Source organism: Schistocerca cancellata, chromosome 2 (assembly GCF_023864275.1).
Source record: "Schistocerca cancellata isolate TAMUIC-IGC-003103 chromosome 2, iqSchCanc2.1, whole genome shotgun sequence".
NCBI lineage: Eukaryota > Metazoa > Arthropoda > Insecta > Orthoptera > Acrididae > Schistocerca > Schistocerca cancellata.
Genome location: NC_064627.1, coordinates 52,738,922 through 52,758,129, shown reverse-complemented (window position 1 = coordinate 52,758,129; position 19,208 = coordinate 52,738,922). Strand labels below are relative to the sequence as shown.

Genomic DNA, 19,208 nt, shown 5'->3' with positions numbered 1-19,208 from the left:
TTACGCCCTCGCTGTCCCAGAACATGGACACCATCATTTTTTCAGCACTGGCGGTTACCCGAAATTTTTTTGGTGGCGGTGAATCTGTGTACTTCCATTGAGCTGACTGGCGCTTTTTTTCTGGATTGAAAAATGGCATCCACGTCCCATCCATTGTCACAACCGACAAAAAGAAAGTCCCATTCATGCTGTCGTTGCGCGTCAACATTGCTCGGCAACATGCCACACGGGCAGCCATGTGGTCGTCCGTCAGCATTCGTGGCACCCACCTGGATGACACTTTTCGCATTTTCAGGTAGTCATGCAGGATTGTGTGCACAGAACCCATAGAAATGCCAACTCTGGAGAGGCGATCTGTTCAACAGTCATTCGGCGATCCCCCAAAACAATTCTCTCCACTTTCTCGATCATGTCGTCAGACCGGCTTGTGCGGGCCCGAGGTTGTTTCGGTTTGTTGTCACACGATGTTCTGCCTTCATTAAACTGTCGCATCCACGAACGCACTTTCGACACATCCATAACTCCGTCACCACATGTCTCCTTCAACTGTCGATGAATGTCAATTGGTTTCACACCACGCAAATTCAGAAAACGAATGATTGCACGCTGTTCAAGTAAGGAAAACGTCGCCATTTTAAGTATTTAAAACAGTTCTCATTCTCGCCGCTGGCGGTAAAATTCCATCTGCCGTACGGTGCTGCCATCTCTGGGACGTATTGACAATGAACGCGGCCTCATTTTAAAACAATGCGCATGTTTCTATCTCTTTCCAGTCCGGAGAAAAAAAATCGGAGGCCTTAGAACTTGAATGCACCTCGTAAATGGCGACGTATAGTGTACGATGTGTTCCACTGTTCCACTAGAGCCGGGGAGGACGCAAATCTGTCCTGCAATGCCATTCGGATGTGGTGTCAATCTTCTCAGGAGGTGGTCTTGGTGGTGCGACATGATCCATCTAGTCGTGTTCTACGGCCTTCCGTGAAGCATTCTGCACACACCCCTTGTATTGCCGAAACACTTCGTCCCTCCAGAGCAGCAGTTTCCCGGACAAATGCATCACAGTCTCTCAGGCCAATAATGCGTCCTCTTTCAAACTCACTGTCTTGACGGTACGGTTCGCGCATGCGTCTGCGAGGTATCCTGCACGTGGGCTCAGCTCACGCCGATTCCATTACCTTCGTTTCACAGTGACAACGAGAGCCGCATTCACGTTTCATCTGCGGGTGGCGTTGCACCGCGATATCGATGTTGACCTTGAACCCGCGGGACGACATGGTTCAAATGCTAATCATTTCTGCAAAACATGCTAATATACCTGTATATGACGGTAGTATCTGTTCCCGAAAGAACAGTTACCGTGGATGACCATGCAGCTTTGCTAGAAATGAAATGATAATTAAATGGACACCCTAGCTGCAAACAGGCGTTGATGTGCTTCATTGGGGACATGTTGAAAATGTGTGCCCCGACCGGGACTCGAACCCGGGATCTCCTGCTTACATGGCAGACGCTCTATCCATCTGAGCCACCGAGGACACACAGGATAGCGCGACTGTAGGGACTTATCCCTTGCACGCTCCCCGTGAGATCCACATTCCCGACATGTCCACACCACTACATCGTAGTGCGCTTAATAGATGTTTGCCCATCATATCCATTCGAGTCCCGGTCGGGGCACACATTTTCAACATGTTCCCAATGAAGCGCAGCAACGCCTGTTTGCAGCTAGGGTGTCCATTTAATTATCATTTCATTTAATATACCTGTCCTGTGAATATGAACATCCTATCTGTTGTCGTTCAGCCGGCCGCGGTGGGCGAGCGGTTCTAGGCACTTTAGTCCGAAACCTCGCGGCTGCTACGGTCGCAGGTTCGAATCCTGCCTCGGGCACGGATGTGTGTGATGTCCTTAGGTTAGTTAGGTTTAAGTAGTTCTAAGTTCTAGGGGACTGATGACCTCAGAAGTTAGGTCCCATGGTACTTAGTGCCACTTGTAGTCGTTCAAGGTGTTCTGATTTTTTTTCCTGTTTTCTTCAGAACACGACAGTAGTTGACTTTGGTCGAGAGAGTTTCGTAAATCGTATAGCGGAATGCTGCTGAAAATATCGTTTTCATTTTACTGCGTGAGCTTATTCGTGACGCGTCGTGCTCATTTTGATCTGTTTATCCACTGTGTCAAGTGACTCATCGGTCCACCAGTAACTGTATATCTCCATCTCCTTCTTTACACACACACACACACACACACACAATGGGCCGAGCTCCAGCTCCCCCAACTACGGGCATCCGAGCTGCCGCCTACCTTCAGGTTCAGAGGCACTGCGTCACCACACGACCTCGTTCACGAAGGCGTACAACAACTTGGGCTGTTCCGTGTAACCTTGATATTACGGAAGTGATACAGTTGCCGCTATACGTCCCTCGTATACACGGCCAAGAGATAAAAGAGGCCTTCGTCAAAGTTAACGGTCTTGCTCCTTCCTGCTACGCGAGATTGTTTCAAAAGTGGATAAGCGGAAAGTGCGCTGGCTCGTCAGTAATTATGTGGAGCTCATCGAAGCGACGAAGATGTTCCACTCAGATGGCGCATATATGAACGGGATATATGCAAGGTATCTCGATAATGAACAGCGCGTATTGCTTTTTTCGTTACGACTTTCCTCACCAACTGGTGAATGGGATGTGAGATGAAGATAGACAGAACGCGATTAATTGGAGCGACAAAGTGCAAAGAGTCGTGGAACATAACTGTCCATGTTTCCTATCCTGGTCTCATTGTCTTCCCTTAAATTCATATTTTTCCCTGAAAAAAAAAAAAATTACTTGCTGAACTGATCCTCGCCCCCTTTTGTTTTCTGGAAAGTGCTCCATTTCAGACACAAAACTTCGGAAAAAATGTTGTAGCGCATAAATTCATATTCGACGGCGGCAAATTTTTGCTTTGCTAGTCTGCATTTTACATACGCTCTCATTCAAACATCATCAGTTATTAGGCTGCCCAAATAACAAAACCATCCACTACTTTTCTAGTTATCTCTATCTCAGCATCGCCTAATACGACTACATTTCGATAGCGTAATTGTACTTCTGTTGATTTGCATCTTATATCTTTCGAAGACATTATCCATTCCGTTCAACTGCATTATCGATTCCGTTCAACTGATCTTCCAATCCATTGCATCTGTAAAGGAATTAGTGTCGTAGTAGTTCCTTTCTAAATTGGTTTTTCGTGCCCTCTTTTTGGTAATAATTGTAGCGTTGTAGAAATACACTCCTGGAAATTGAAATAAGAACACCGTGAATTCATTGTCCCAGGAAGGGGAAACTTTATTGACACATTCCTGGGGTCAGATACGTCACATGATCACACTGACAGAACCACAGGCACATAGACACAGGCAACAGAGCATGCACAATGTCGGCACTAGTACAGTGTATATCCACCTTTCGCAGCAATGCAGGCTGCTATTCTCCCATGGAGACGATCGTAGAGATGCTGGATGTAGTCCTGTGGAACGGCTTGCCATGCCATTTCCACCTGGCGCCTCAGTTGGACCAGCGTTCGTGCTGGACGTGCAGACCACGTGAGACGACGCTTCATCCAGTCCCAAACATCCTCAATGGGGGACAGATTCGGAGATCTTGCTGGCCAGGGTAGTTGACTTACACCTTCTAGAGCACGTTGGGTGGCACGGGATACATGCGGACGTGCATTGTCCTGTTGGAACAGCAAGTTCCCTTTCTGGTCTAGGAATGGTAGAACGATGGGTTCGATGACGGTTTGGATGTACCGTGCACTATTCAGTGTCCCCTCGACGATCACCAGTGGTGTACGGCCAGTGTAGGAGATCGCTCCCCACACCATGATGCCGGGTGTTGGCCCTGTGTGCCTCGGTCGTATGCAGTCCTGATTGTGGCGCTCACCTGCACGGCGCCAAACACGCATACGACCATCATTGGCACCAAGGCAGAAGCGACTCTCATCGCTGAAGACGACACGTCTCCATTCGTCCCTCCATTCACGCCTGTCGCGACACCACTGGAGGCGGGCTGCACGATGTTGGGGCGTGAGCGGAAGACGGCCTAACGGTGTGCGGGACCGTAGCCCAGCTTCATGGAGACGGTTGCGAATGGTCCTCGCCGATACCCCAGGAGCAACAGTGTCCCTAATTTGCTGGGAAGTGGCGGTGCGGTCCCCTACGGCACTGCGTAGGATCCTACGGTCTTGGCGTGCATCCGTGCGTCGCTGCGGTCCGGTCCCAGGTCGACGGGCACGTGCACCTTCCGCCGACCACTGGCGACAACATCGATGTACTGTGGAGACCTCACGCCCCACGTGTTGAGCAATTCGGCGGTACGTCCACCCGGCCTCCCGCATGCCCACTATACGCCCTCGCTCAAAGTCCGTCAACTGCACATACGGTTCACGTCCACGCTGTCGCGGCATGCTACCAGTGTTAAAGACTGCGATGGAGCTCCGTATGCCACGGCAAACTGGCTGACACTGACGGCGGCGGTGCACAAATGCTGCGCAGCTAGCGCCATTCGACGGCCAACACCGCGGTTCCTGGTGTGTCCGCTGTGCCGTGCGTGTGATCATTGCTTGTACAGCCCTCTCGCAGTGTCCGGAGCAAGTATGGTGGGTCTGACACACCGGTGTCAATGTGTTCTTTTTTCCATTTCCAGAAGTGTATTATGAAGTTTAACCATCACTCAGATGCCGCTTGCTCTCCAAATAGCTACGTTAAGTTGTATGTGATCCAGAATGTTATATGATTCGATTGTATTACCTTTGAGTTTCTGCAATTTTTGTTTTGCTTTATGTCATCAAACACGTGATTGGATTGCTGCAGCCCACCAGTAATTCCAACGTCTTCATCTCAGAGTAGTTCCTGCACCGTACGGCCACTATTACAGTCCCATCTCAGTCTTCTCCCTACACTACTTAACCTCTACAGCTCCCTCAAGTAACTTCGAAGTCTACGGATTAACACATGCCCTCACCTACTTCCCCTCAGCGTGGAAAACTGCTAAGGTAATCACCGTCCCCAAACCTAACAAAAATCTTCTCCTACCGGAAAGTTACAGACCTATTTCCTTACTCACTGGCATCAATAAAATCCTTGAGCTGCTAATACTCACAACCCTCCAGCAATTCCTTACTGACAACAACATCCTGTTGCCTGAACAGTTTGGATTCCGCGCTGAGCACTCCACAGTCCAACAATGCCTGCGCTTGGTTGAGCACGCTTGTCTGGCCAGAGCAAAGAGACAATCCACAGGAGCAGTATTCCTGGATATAGAGAAAGCATTCGACCGCGTCTGGCACGATGGCCTAATATTCAAACTAGATCACATTGGGTGCCCAGAACATATAATAAAGATCATTGACTCATTTCTTGCGGAGCGTCACTTCTTCGTAAGAAATGGGACAGGATGGAGCCAGATTGCGGCCGGAGTTCCGCAAGGTTCGGTTTTAGGTCCCGTCCTATACTCCATTTACACGAACGACATACCGAAGCAGGTTGGCGGAGAGATCGCTCTCTACGCCGATGACACTGCCATCTACAGGAGTAGCCGCAACCTTGACTTCATACGACGAAAGCTGCAAGCCCACCTCGACTCCATAACGCAGTGGTGCAATTTATGGAAAATTAAAATCAATCTGAGTAAAACCCAGGCCATATACTTCACAACCAGGCTAAAACTCCCAGACCAACAACTAACAATTGGCGAAATTGTATCACCTACCTCGGGATGGAGATCGACAACCGCCTCACATGGAGACAACACATAAAGAAAGCGGCAATCAAGGGGTGCGCGCTCCTGTCCCAACTATACCCTCTTCTGAAGGGTGAAGGACTCACCTTGAAATGCGCCGACTCATGCTTCCGGCCATCTTGTATGGTTCGGAAGTGTGGTCAATGGCGTCAGACACCTCACTTTCAAGACTACAACGGCTACAAAATAAAACCTTCCGGGTAATCACAGGTGGCTGACTGATACGTCCGCAACACACAAATCAGAGATTTCTTAGAACACCCCACCATCTGTTCACTCATAAAGGAAAAATCTGCCAAACTTTATGAGAGGACACAAACATCGCCCCATCACCTCATTCGAAATTTAGGCTGCGGACATCCAGACCTTCAACATAAGAGACCTAAACTAACCCTTACGCGCCACTTTAGGGACCTTTAAAACACACAAACACACACACAAAACAAACATTTACTCAAAAACACGCACACAAACTAAACCACCATCTTCATGGACCCCCTAGCGCATTCTTAGAAGTCAGACGGGCACAGCCCAGTGGTACTTCAGTACAAGAGTGCAAACAGAAGGCCTGCCCTCTCCCCCTGTCCCTTCTTCTTCTCAGTATTTCCCAAAGATTTATTTACTCACCGATTCTGTTGAGAGAACCTTCTCATTTTTATCAGTCCACCTAATTCTCAGCGTCGTTCCTTATAACCACACCTTAAAAGCTTCACCGAGCGAGGTGGCGCAGTGGCTAGCACACTGGACTCGCATTCGGGAGGACGACGGTTCAATCCCGCGTCCGGCCATCCTGATTTAGGTTTTCCGTGATTTCCCTAAGTCACTCCAGGCAAATGCCGGGATGGTTCCTTTGAAAGGGCACGGCCGACTTCCTTCTCCGTCCTTCCCTAATCCGACGAGACCGATGACCTCGCTGTTTGGTCTCTTCCCCCAAACCAACCAACCAACCTTAAAAGCTTCGGTTCTCTTTTTCCTATCTTCCACGCCCCCCCCCCCCCCCCCACCTCCCTCCTATCCCCTCTCCCTTGTCCATCATTCACTTCAGTACGGTACTGTGATCCAAACGTTTTTCTCAAATTATAAGGCCAATGTTTCGTGTTAGTCGACTTTTTTTTTGGCCGCCGGCCGGTGTGGCCGAGCGGTTCTAGGCGCTTCAGTCTGGAACCGTGTGACCGCTACGGTCGCAGGTTCGAATCCTGCCTCGGACATGGATGGGTGTGATGTCCTTAGGTTAGTAAGGTTTAAGTAGTTCTATGCTCTAGGGGACTGATGACCTCAGATGTTAAGTCCCATAGTGCTCAGAGCCATTTGAACGATTTTTTTTGGCCATGAATTCCCTTTTTGCCCGTGCTGTTTTGGTTTTTATCTCCTCCTTGCTTCTACCGTCATATGTTATTTTTCTGCCAAGGTAGCAGAATTCCTGCAATTCATCAACGAATATTCTCATTGAAATCCTTTCACCCTGAGTTTTACCACCACCCCTGAACGTTTCTTTTACGTCGGTTTGAACTTAAATAGTGGTAACTATTTATTCACAACCGATACAAAAGAGTTTCATGTTTGCACCTGTTACTGTGCTCCAAACTAGTCACCAGCGTTGTATAGACCCGTTGCCAGCGATGTGGAAGGTGTAGTATAACGTTAACAGAGCCTGTTCTGTTGAACAGGTGCAAACATGTAACTCTTTTGTATCGGTTGTGAATAAATAGTTGCCACTATTTAAGTTCCGACCCTCGTATTTCTGCCATTGCTCCATTCATTTCTTCTTTTCCATACAAGAATAAGGACAAAGTACTCCATCCCTGTCTCACACCCTTTTTAATCTGAGCACTTCGTCCCTGGTCTTCCATTCTTATTGTTCCTTCCTGCTCCTTATAGCTGTCATGTGTTATCTGTCTTCCCCTGTAGCTCACACCTATCTTCCTTAGATTTTCGAGCGTGTTGCACCATTGTACATTTTAGAAATGGCATGAACTTGTCTAGTTTTCATCGTGAAAAGTGACTTTCTGGTGCCTTTACCTTCCCTAAAGCGTAGCTGGTCTGCCGTCTAACATACTCGTGTTTCGTTTTCCCACAATTCTGTACATCATTCTTGTCGGCAACGTGGTTGCATGAGCTGTTAAGCTGCCCGTTCTGTCTTCGGGAATCCGTGGGTAATTCCTCCCCGACAGTCTGATGGTTTATCTTAAGTCTCGTAGACTCCACAAATTATTTTGAATAGTCGTTCGGTTACCACTTCACCCGTCACCTCATAAACTCGGAAGAAATGTTACATACGCCTGAAATCTGATTTCTCTGGGCAGAGCGGGTCAGGTTGCGGAAAGGGGGAAGACCAGTTGCTGTTAGTTAAGCACAAACACATTCCTCTTTAAAACAACAAGGATCAATTCACGGCTGAGGGTTTAAATAATTCATTTTAAAACACAAGGATTTAGACGAACGGCTGAAGGCCTTAATTAAGTTAAATTACAATATCTTCTCGGATGAAGGCCCAAATAACATTCCAGATGACCAAACGAAATTCTTTAAAAGGCATGCATTTGCAAATTTCCGCTGAAAGCCACATTAAGGAAAATTTGAAATAATTCCTCGGGCTGAAGGCCCAATAATATTTCAAAATAATAAAAGGCAACCTTTAAAGACAACCATTTACACAGTACAACAGAAAGCCATCTTGAAAAAAAACTTGAAATATCTCCACGGCTAAAGGTCCAAACAATTATTCAAAATAGTTAAAGGCAAACCTTAAGATAAGCATTTACACATTACGGCTGAAAGCCACAAATTTTAAAACAAACGCGACTGAAGGCCTAAATACAGAGCAAACAAGAATTTTAAATAAGACACGGCTGAAGGCCTAATCTTAAAATACTTCACATAAGGTTCGGCTGAAGGCCATATACTGAACGTAGGAACAGACCAAATTAATACACGGCTGAAGGCCTGGCGCTGTACTTGCGACCAAATAAAATCACAATCACAAACAACAGGACAATGGTGCTTACAAGGGAACCTCCACATCGCACCCCCCTCGGATTTAATTATAAGATGGCACAGTGGATAAGCCTTGAAAAACTGAACACAGATCAGTCGAGAAAACAGGAAGAAGTTGTGTGGAACTATGAAAAAAATAAGCAAAATATACAAACTGAGTAGTCCATGTCCACAATAGGCGACATCAAGGACATTTTAAGCGCAGGAGCGCCGTGGTCCCGTGGTTAGCGTGAGCAGCTACGGAACGAGAGACGCCGCCACGGTAGCTCAGCGTGTTCGGTCAGAGGGCTAGCTGCCCTCTGTAATAAAAAAAACTGAGTTAATGGATCAACAACGAACTGAAACGGGTGTCTTTCCACGTCCGCCCAGAGCAGATACAACGAACGAAAACGAACAAAATTAGATTTAAAAAAAAGTCCTTGGTTCAAGTCTTCCCTCAAGTGAAATATTTATTTTCTTTATTTTCGCAAAGTTATGATCCGTCCGTTCGTTCATTGACGTCTCTGTTCACTGTAATAAGTTCAGTGTCTGTGTTTTGCGACCGCACCGCAAAACCGTGCGATTAGTAGACGAAAGGACGTGCCTGTCCAATCGGAACCGTAAACATTTGATCGCAAGGTCATAGGTCAACAGATTGCTCCACAGGAAAACACGTCTGATACATTCTATACGACACTGATGACGGCATGTGCGTCACATGACAGGAATATGTTGTCGACCCACCTAACTTGCATACCTGGCGAATGGGTAAAAAGATTCTTCTACCTTGCCCGATTTAGGATTTCTTGTGGATGTGATAATCACTCCCAAAAAAGTGATGAAAACATAAGAGTGTCACATAAACTGCAACAAATGAATGCAACAGTTTCACAGTCGCACGGTTTTCCCTGTGCTCTGTCAAAACATATGTTTTTAACGTTTTCAAATTTTTCCGTGTGTAGACCGTCAAATCCTGCATATGTCCAAGCAAATCTGAACATGTCCTGGAACTTTGGAGAGCGAAGTTGATTATACAAAAATTAAAGTTTTCACACAATGGAGGACTTGAACCATGGACCTCTCCTTTTGCAGTCGCTCACGCTAACCACGGAACCACGGCGTTCCCGGATTCGCACCTTCCTTGATGTTGCATATCTTGCGCATGGACTACTCAGTTTCTATATTTTGCTTAGTTTTTTCATAGTTCCACACAACTTCTCCCTGTTTTCTCGATTGATCTGTGTTCAGTTTCTCAAGACCTATCCACTGTGCCAACTTATAACTAAATCTGAGGGGGGTGCGATGGGGAGGTTCCCTTGTTAGAAGTGTTCCAGGGGTCGGCCTGGGGAGGTAACTCTAACGTAAGTTTAGCCAAGCGTAATACTCAATAATCGGATGGGAACACGACCTAGGGTCGGCTGAAGGACCAACCAACAACCTAATCAATTCCCTTCAGCCGACCAACGGCTTCAATTATTGGCGTCTAAATACAGCCAAGGCACAGTAACCACTCAAAAATGTGAACAAACACAAAGGCTGTCGAACTAGACGCCGTGGCGGCCAGCATCAACACAGCGAGGAAACACACACTCGCTGCTCTGTCGCAACCGACCGACTGCCTGCTCCAGTACGCAGACAGCATTCGTGTACCGAGCGAGGTGGCGCAGCGCCTAGCACGCTGGACTCGCATTCGGGAGGACGGCGGTTCAGTCCCGCGTCTGGCCATCCTGATTTGTGTTTTCCGTGCTTTCCGTGAATCGCTCCTGGCAAATGCCGGGATGGTTCCTTTGAAAGGGCACGGCCGTCTTCCTTCCCCATCCTTCCCTAATCCGATGAGACCGATGACCTCGCTGTCTCGTCTCCTCCCGCAAACAACCCAGCCAACCAGCATTCATCTGCCCAGTGGAAATCACAGGAGTTACACACAGTTCCACGTAAACACTTGCGCAAACAACTCGAACAATACTACGGGGTGTTTCAAAAATGACCGGTATATTTGAAACGGCAATAAAAACTAAACGAGCAGCGATAGAAATACAGCGTTTGTTGCAATATGCTTGGGACAACAGTACATTTTCAGGCGGACAAACTTTCGAAATTACAGTAGTTACAATTTTCAACAACAGATGGCGCTGCATGTGATGTGAAAGATATAGAAGACAACGCAGTCTGTGGGTGCGCCATTCTGTACGTCGTCTTTCTGCTGTAACCGTGTGCTGTTCACAACGTGCAAGTGCGCTGTGGACAACATGGTTTATTCCTTAGAACAGAGGATTTTTCTGGTGTTGGAATTCCACCGCCTAGAACACAGTGTTGTTGCAACAAGACGAAGTTTTCAACGGAGGTTTAATGTAACCAAAGGACCGAAAAGCGATACAATAAAGGATCTGTTTGAAAAATTTCAACGGACTGGGAACGTGACGGATGAACGTGCTGGAAAGGTAGGGCGACCGCGTACGGCAACCGCAGAGGGCAACGCGCAGCTAGTGCAGCAGGTGATCCGACAGCGGCCTCGGGTTTCCGTTCGCCGTGTTGCAGCTGCGGTCCAAATGACGCCAACGTCCACGTATCGTCTCATGCGCCAGAGTTTACACCTCTATCCGTACAAAATTCAAACGCGGCAACCCCTCAGCGCCGCTACCATTGCTGCACGAGAGACATTCGCTAACGATATAGTGCACAGGATTGATGACGGCGATATGCATGTGGGCAGCATTTGGTTTACTGACGAAGCTTATTTTTACCTGGACGGCTTCGTCAATAAACACAACTGGCGCATATGGGGAACCGAAAAGCCCCATGTTGCAGTCCCATCGTCCCTGCATCCTCAAAAAGTACTGGTCTGGGCCGCCATTTCTTCCAGAGGAATCATTGGCCCATTTTTCAGATCCGAAACGAGTACTGCATCACGCTATCTGGACATTCTTCGTGAATTTGTGGCGGTACAAACTGCCTTAGACGACACTGCGAACAGCTCGTGGTTTATGCAAGATGGTGCCCGGCCACATCGCACGGCCGACGTCTTTAATTTCCTGAATGAATATTTCGATGATCGTGTGATTGCTTTGGGCTATCCGAAACATACAGGAGGCGGCGTGGATTGGCCTCCCTATTCGCCAGACACGAACCCCTGTGACTTCTTTCTGTGGGGACACTTGAAAGACCAGGTGTACCGCCAGAATCCAGAAACAATTGAACAGCTGAAGCAGTACATCTCATCTGCATGTGAAGCCATTCCGCCAGACACGTTGTCAAAGGTTTCGGGTAATTTCATTCAGAGACTACGCCATATTATTGCTAGGCATGGTGGATATGTGGAAAATATCGTACTATAGAGTTTCCCAGACCGCAGCGCCATCTGTTTTTGAATATTGTAACTACTGTAATTTCGAAAGTTTGTCTGCCTGAAAATGTACTGTTGTCCCAAGCATATTGCAACAAACGGTGTATTTCTATCGCTGCTCATTTAGTTTTTATTGCCGTTTCAAATATACCGGTCATTTTTGAAACACCCTGTAAAACCAGCGACTGTGTAACAAGAAGCACGAATCACAAGTCGACACACACACACACACACACACACACACACACACACACACACACACACACACACACACAGAAGGGGGGGAGAGAGAGAGAGAGAGAGAGAGAGAGAACCCAGATGCGGTCGGTGACCAAACACACGTCATCCGATGAGACGACCGACCGACCGACCAACCGAAATCGTCCGCACTCAAGTCATGTGTAGACCACGGATTTTTTGGTGGTAAAAAAGTGTGTTTTAGGCACCTAAAATAGGCTCCTTCAGTAGTCCATTTGGGCTATATAAAGCCTAAAATAGGCTCTAATAAAAATGATGCAGAGAAAAAAAAATTAAAATACAGTGTTCACAGCATGAACATCTTATTAGTCATTAAAACAAGGAGAATGAATATTTACACAGTTACAGAGCACAGCAGTCTACAACATTAATGTTGAACATAACTCCAAATATTTTTGAGCTCCTGCAAGATAAAGATCTCCGTAAAAAAGATGTGGCAATGGTTTAATTAGTGCATTCGTAGTTTCACATATTCTGACCATAGTTGGCTTCACAATAAATATCCAAAATCTTTTCTAGGTTTTCTAGCGAAAAACTGTGGCGCTTGTCAGTCAGAATCAATTCATACGCTGAAAAAGAACGTTCTACATCAACAGTTGTGACAAGGGGCGTACTTCATTTTCGGCACATATTGGACAGGAATGCTGCAGTCAGGAGTGCTGGATTTTCCACTAAGTATGTCGGCAGCTGCACACAACTCCTTCAGGCCAGTGTTCTGCAAAACCGTTTGCGTTTTTGCCCGTACTTTTACCCCTACCTCACCTTGAGCTTCATTAATTTTCATTTTGACTTCTTCAAGCAAAGAAATATTGTCGTAGATAGGTCTCCCTGAGCCTTCTAATTTTGAAATTATTCTTGCCATAAATGTGTAGTGTGTCCTAATGTAAGATAAGTCCCGTTTTAAAGAAGAATCTTTGAGTAACTCCATTGCTGCAGTTACGCATGCAGCATCCTCCGGTATATTTTCAACCACCTTCTGGACAGCTGAGAGATGCGTACTATAGTATTCTGCTGCTATCAGCCACGTGCCCCAGCGGGTGACAACAGGCTCTGGCGGCAATGGTACAACTGGAAGCTGTTCTTCGAATGCCTGTATTCTTGATGGTGCCTTAACAAAAATTTTCTTTACCACAGATATTGCTTTATTTACTTTAGGAAATTGTAGCCTTACTTGCTCTGCTATGCGGTTGATCCCATGCACTACACAAGTTACGTGCAGCATCAATGGGTAGAATACTTTTAATAGTTGAAACGCTGCTATCATATATGCAGCAGCATCAGTGACGGCCAGAAACACCTTATTCTCATCCACTCCGTTTGGGTATAGCACCTTAAGCCCATTGTTCACAAACTGTGCTATTGTTTGTTGGTTTGGTTTTGCAAGCTGTTTTGAGTAAATCAAATGAGCCCTGGATGGAGCATCTGGATCTAGCTTGCCAATAATCAGGTTTGCAATGTTACGGCCAAGACTGTCAGTAGTTTTGGAGCTTAGGAAAAGAAATAGATTTTAACCTAAAGATCCGTGATCTATTTTTTACATATGAATAATAAAACACCTATAAAGAGTATCTGGTATTAACAGGGATAGCGATATCATAATCATCATCATGATCATTTAAGACTGATTATGCCTTTCAGCGTTCAGTCTGGAGCATAGCCACCCTTATACAGTTCCTCCATGATCCCCTATTCCGTGCTAACATTGGTACCTCTTCTGATGTTAAGCCTATTACTTCAAAATCATTCTTAACCTAATCCCGGTACCTTCTCCTTGGTCTGCCCCGACTCCTCCTACCCTCTACTGCTGAATCCATGAGTCTCTTGGGTAACCTTGCTTCTCCCATGCGTGCAACATGACCCTACCATCTAAGCCTATTCGCCCTGACTGCTACATCTATAGAGTTCATTCCCAGTTTTTCTTTTATTTCCTCATTGTGGACGCCCTCCTGCCATTGTTCCCATCTACTAGCACCTGCAATCATCCTAGCTACTTTCATACCCGTAACCTCAACCTTGTTGATAAGGTAACCTGAATCCACCCAGCTTTCGCTCCCATACAACAAAGTTGGTCGAAAGATTGAACGGTGCACAGATAACTTAGTCTTGGTACTGACTTCCTTCTTGCAGAAGAGAGTAGATCGTAGCTGAGCGCTCACTGCATTAGCTTTGCTACACCTCGCTTCCAGTTCTTTCACTATGTTGCCATCCTGTGAGAATATGCATCCTAAGTACTTGAAACCGTCCACCTGTTCTACCTTTGTTCCTCCTATTTGGCACTCAATCCGTTTATATTTCTTTCTCACTGACATTACTTTCGTTTTGGAGATGCTAATCTTCATACCATAGTCCTTAGATTTCTGATCTAGCTCTGAAATATTACTTTGCAAACTTTCAATCGAATCTGCCATCACAACTAAGTCATCCGCATATGCAACACTGCTTATTTTGTGTTCACATATCTTAATCTCACCCAGCCAGTCTATTGTTTTCAACATATGATCCATAAATAATATGAACAACAGTGGGGACAGGTTGCAGCCTTGTTTTACTCCTGAAACTACTCTGAACCATGAACTCAATTTACCGTCAACTCTAACTGCTGCCTGACTATCCATGTAAAGACCTTTAATCGCTTGCAAAAGTTTGCCTCCTATTCCATAATCTTGTAGAACAGACAATAACTTCCTCCTAGGAACCCGGTCATATGCCTTTTCTAGATCTATAAAGCATAGATACAATTCCCTGTTCCACTCATAACACTTCTCCATTATTTGCCGTAAGCTAAAGATCTGGTCCTGACAACCTCTAAGAGGCCTAAACCCACACTGATTTTCATCCAATTGGTCCTCAACTAATACTCGCACTTTCCTTTCAACAATACCTGAGAAGATTTTACCCACAACGCTGATTAAAGAGATACCTCTGTAGTTGTTACAATATTTTCTGTTTCCATGTTTAAAGATTGGTGTGATTACTGCTTTTGTCCAGTCTGATGGAACCTGTCCCAACTCCCAGGCCATTTCAGTTGTCCTGTGTAGCCATTTAAGACCTGACATTCCACTGTATTTGATGAGTTCCGACTTAATTTCATCCACCCCAGCCGCTTTATTGCACTGCAATCTATTGACCATTTTTTCCACTTCCTCAAATGTGATCCTATTTCCATCATCATTCCTATCCCATTCTACCTCGAAATCTGAAACATTACTGATCGCATTTTCACCTACATTCAGCAACTCCTCAAAATATTCCCTCCATCTGCCCAAGGCATCCACAGGATTCACAAGCATTTTTCCTGACCTGTCCAAAATACTTGCCATTTCCTTCTTACCTCCCTTTCGAAGACTGCTAACTACACTCCAGAATGGTTTTCCAGCAGCTTGACCCATAGTCTCCAACCTGTTTCCAAAGTCTTCCCACGATTTCTTCTTGGATGCTGATATAAAAAAATAAAAAAAGACAAAAGTGTTAGGCAAATATGAAGCATGAGCGGATATCAACTAGCAACCTCGCTGCACTCTGGGCAGAAAATATTTTTTTTCCATCTGTCGTATAGTGTGGAAAAACTTGGAGCCACTGTCTTATATGATGAAATAGGCACTTTTTAGGATATTAAAGCCGAAATCGGCAAAAATAGGCACTAACGTCGAAATAGGCTTTTTTAGGTCCTATAGAATTAACGCTATTAAGTGTAAATAGTCATGAAACGCATAAGTACAAATTTTTATGCAAATAGGAACTCAGGAACAAAATAGGTTTTTACCTAAAATCCGCGGTCTAGTCATGTGTGTCGCCAACGGTCGGGCAAGTCGTGGCTGTCCGGACCTCACTGCTGCTGCGCCCGCGACTCCATTGATGTCCGTTCGCAACTCGGACACACGACGACGAGGAGACACTGGCTCGGCCCCAACCGTGCAGAGGTAACAGCGGCCTATTGGCCACCCGACATTTCTGCACAAGGAAGGAACCCAAGTCCCGCAAGATGACCAGTCGAAGGGGCCCAGAAGCGGTCAGAAGAGCAAATACACGTCGCCTGATGAGGCGACCGACCGACGGACCGACCGAACGACCACTCAACGGTCGTCCCCGCTCAAGTCTGCTTCCGCCGGACAGTGCACGTGTGTCGCCAGCGGTCGGCGAGCAGTGGCTGTGCAGACCTCACTGGAGCCCCATCCCGACTGAACTCCCTACAGACGACGACCCGGAAATAGTAACGGTCGCTCCAGAGATCGTTTTTTTCCTTTATTGAATTTCAATTCCCCCCGAAGGGGGCGGGCTGGCAGCAGCTTAGTATGCCGCTCTTCAGCCTACAGACTTTGTTAAAAGGATGAAGAGAATCAATAATAAAAACAGGCCATAAAATCGGAGACTAAAAGAGTAACATGGCGAAAAAAAAAATCGTGGAACTTAAAACAAAGAACAGAGGGATGATGATGCTAATAAAATACATACGAAGCAGACAGGTAAAACAATAGACAGACAATTAAAAAAAACACGGCGACAGTCTGGTTTCTGTTCGCAAAAGACATAAAATTCACACCTAGCGACAGCATGGTTTCTGTTCGCAACACGAGAAAGACGAACAACAGTGAACAGTCACTGGAACACTGCACTAAAAAGTTGGCAAATGTGACGTACCACAGCCGAGAGCAGGGGGGTGGCGGGAACTGGACAGATGATGGGAAAATAAAAAAGGGGGGGAGAAGAGTAAAAGCGAAGGGGGGGGGGGGAGCCGGGAAAGGAGCTGATGGAGGATGAGGACCCATAAGAGGGTGGGGGGCACTGGGCAGATGCGACAGGGAGTGGGGTAGGCAGAGGAGGGGAATACAAAAGGACTCGGGGGGGGGGGAGAAGGGAGGTAGGGAGAGGTTTAGTGGGGAGAAAACAGGACGGAAGGGGGGAAGAGGGAGCCAGGGAAAGGACAGAGGAAAGGAGGGGGAGAGGGGATCAGAGTTGATAGGAGGGGTAAATGGAGGGAGAGAAGGCATCATCCGGGAGAGGGAGTTGATGGAAGCCACCTTGGGAAAGGAGATGTAGGGTGTAGAGATGGAGGGTAGGGGGGACACAATGGTGAAGACGGGGCAGGGGGCGGGGATGGGAGAGGAAAGGAGCAACCAGCGGGTGAGGGGGTTCAAGACGGCGGGAGGTGTAGAGGATGCGGATATGTTCGAGGAATAGGAGCAGATGGGGGAAAGGAATGAGATCATAGAGGATCCGCACGGGGACGGGAGGCGTATACGGAAGGCGAGGCGGAGTGCATGACGCTCAAGGATCTGGAGGGACTTATAGAATTTGAGGGGGGGGGGGGCAGATATCCAGGCAGGACTGGCATAACAGAGGAGCTCCAGAGATAGTAGGACAGTGCATTTATCATGGAGGTAAGAATAAGGGGAGATGGTGCTACGTATCCCAGCCGTACTACGTTTTGAAGCCATGGGGGCGTGGCTCGCTGCCATGACACTCTGAACAAAACATTGCCAGTGTGCTATAGCGCTGCGTGTATTACAGTCGCTAATTGCACCATATACGCATGTAACGTCATCAGATTGGTTGTTTCAAAGTTTTTGTTTAAAATAAAATCTCGTAAAGGCGAAATTCCGCGTTTCTTATGATTAAAAATAGTTTTTAATGTAATATTACGAATAGCTAGCCTTCAATGTAAACGATACAATTTTGTTAATTCAGTAATAAACGTGTATCACAAACTAAATAATAGAAACTGAAAACTAAGTTAGCTATACCCTCCCTCCAAAGCCCCATAAATACATCTTGTTTGTAATACGTACTGGAACATTTCAGTTGCGTTACACTACTGGGAAACACTGTTCAGTACCACCAATATTTACTGAAACACGGTGCATAGAATGGCAAATCTTCACAGTGTCCTGTTTAGGCCTATACTTTACGCCAGTTAATGTAGTGTTAGCTTTTAATTTGGTACATGATGAAGACAAACTGAGTTACTCAACACTTCGATTATCGACGATACGTACGTATTATGCTGAAACGTGAACTTGAAAACTAAGAATTTAATTCTTTCAACTAACATACCTTTTGCAAATGTTTTGGGTGTGTAGGGAAAACTGATGGTTCAGCATTTTCTCGGAGCCTTACTGGTGAAAGGGAAGTTCGGTCTATGTCCTCTTCTCGGAAATGCTGAGAACATATAGTGTTGTGACTTGGCAAGACAGCCAAGCCATTATGATTGGTAGCCGAAAGGCACGCGTTAAGCTCACGCAGGCTGGCGTGAGGTCTGGAACATTCAAGGAAGTTAGACTTTAGCAAAAAAAGGTCGTAGCTGTTGGAATACTTAACTTTAATCCATAATTGGTGAACATCGGTCTGACGGTACATGCATCACAAGATAAATAGCAAATGATAATGGCGCCTTGCTAGGTCGTAGCAAATGACGTAGCTGAAGGCTATGCTAACTATCGTCTCGGCAAATGAAAGCTTCGGCTGTACAACTGGGGCGAGTGCTAGGAAGTCTCTCTAGACCTGCCGTGTGGCGGCGCTCGGTCTGCAATCACTGACACTGGCGACACGCGGGTCCGACGTATACTAGCGGACCGCGGCCGATTTAAAGGCTACCACCTAGCAAGTGTGGTGTCTGGCGGTGACACCACATATAGTGCTCCATTTAGACGCACGCCAATTCTTCCTCCTCACGGCATTCTCCCACAGAGCTTTCCGACTTTCATTTTTAGGAAACACACAGGAGAAAAACACGCTATAGTACAAGTACCGATGTAGCACACGTTCATTCACAATGAAGTTGTAAAATCACACTTAACGAGACAGCTTACACATGAAATGTTATTCCCTTCGATTTCGCATCACAATCAGAACGATTC

At 46.4% G+C, this 19,208-nt stretch overlaps 1 protein-coding gene and 1 non-coding gene across 3 annotated transcripts in view; one reads left to right on the top strand and one right to left on the bottom strand.

The window, feature by feature from the left end:
* Nucleotides 1-19,208, top strand: part of LOC126161328 (solute carrier organic anion transporter family member 5A1) — a 547,181-nt gene that overhangs the window by 244,875 nt on the left and 283,098 nt on the right. The gene's annotated exons all lie outside the window — the stretch shown is intronic.
* Trnat-ugu (transfer RNA threonine (anticodon UGU)) lies at nt 1,462-1,535 on the bottom strand. Its single transcript has one exon. It is a non-coding gene; the product is annotated as a tRNA-Thr (tRNA).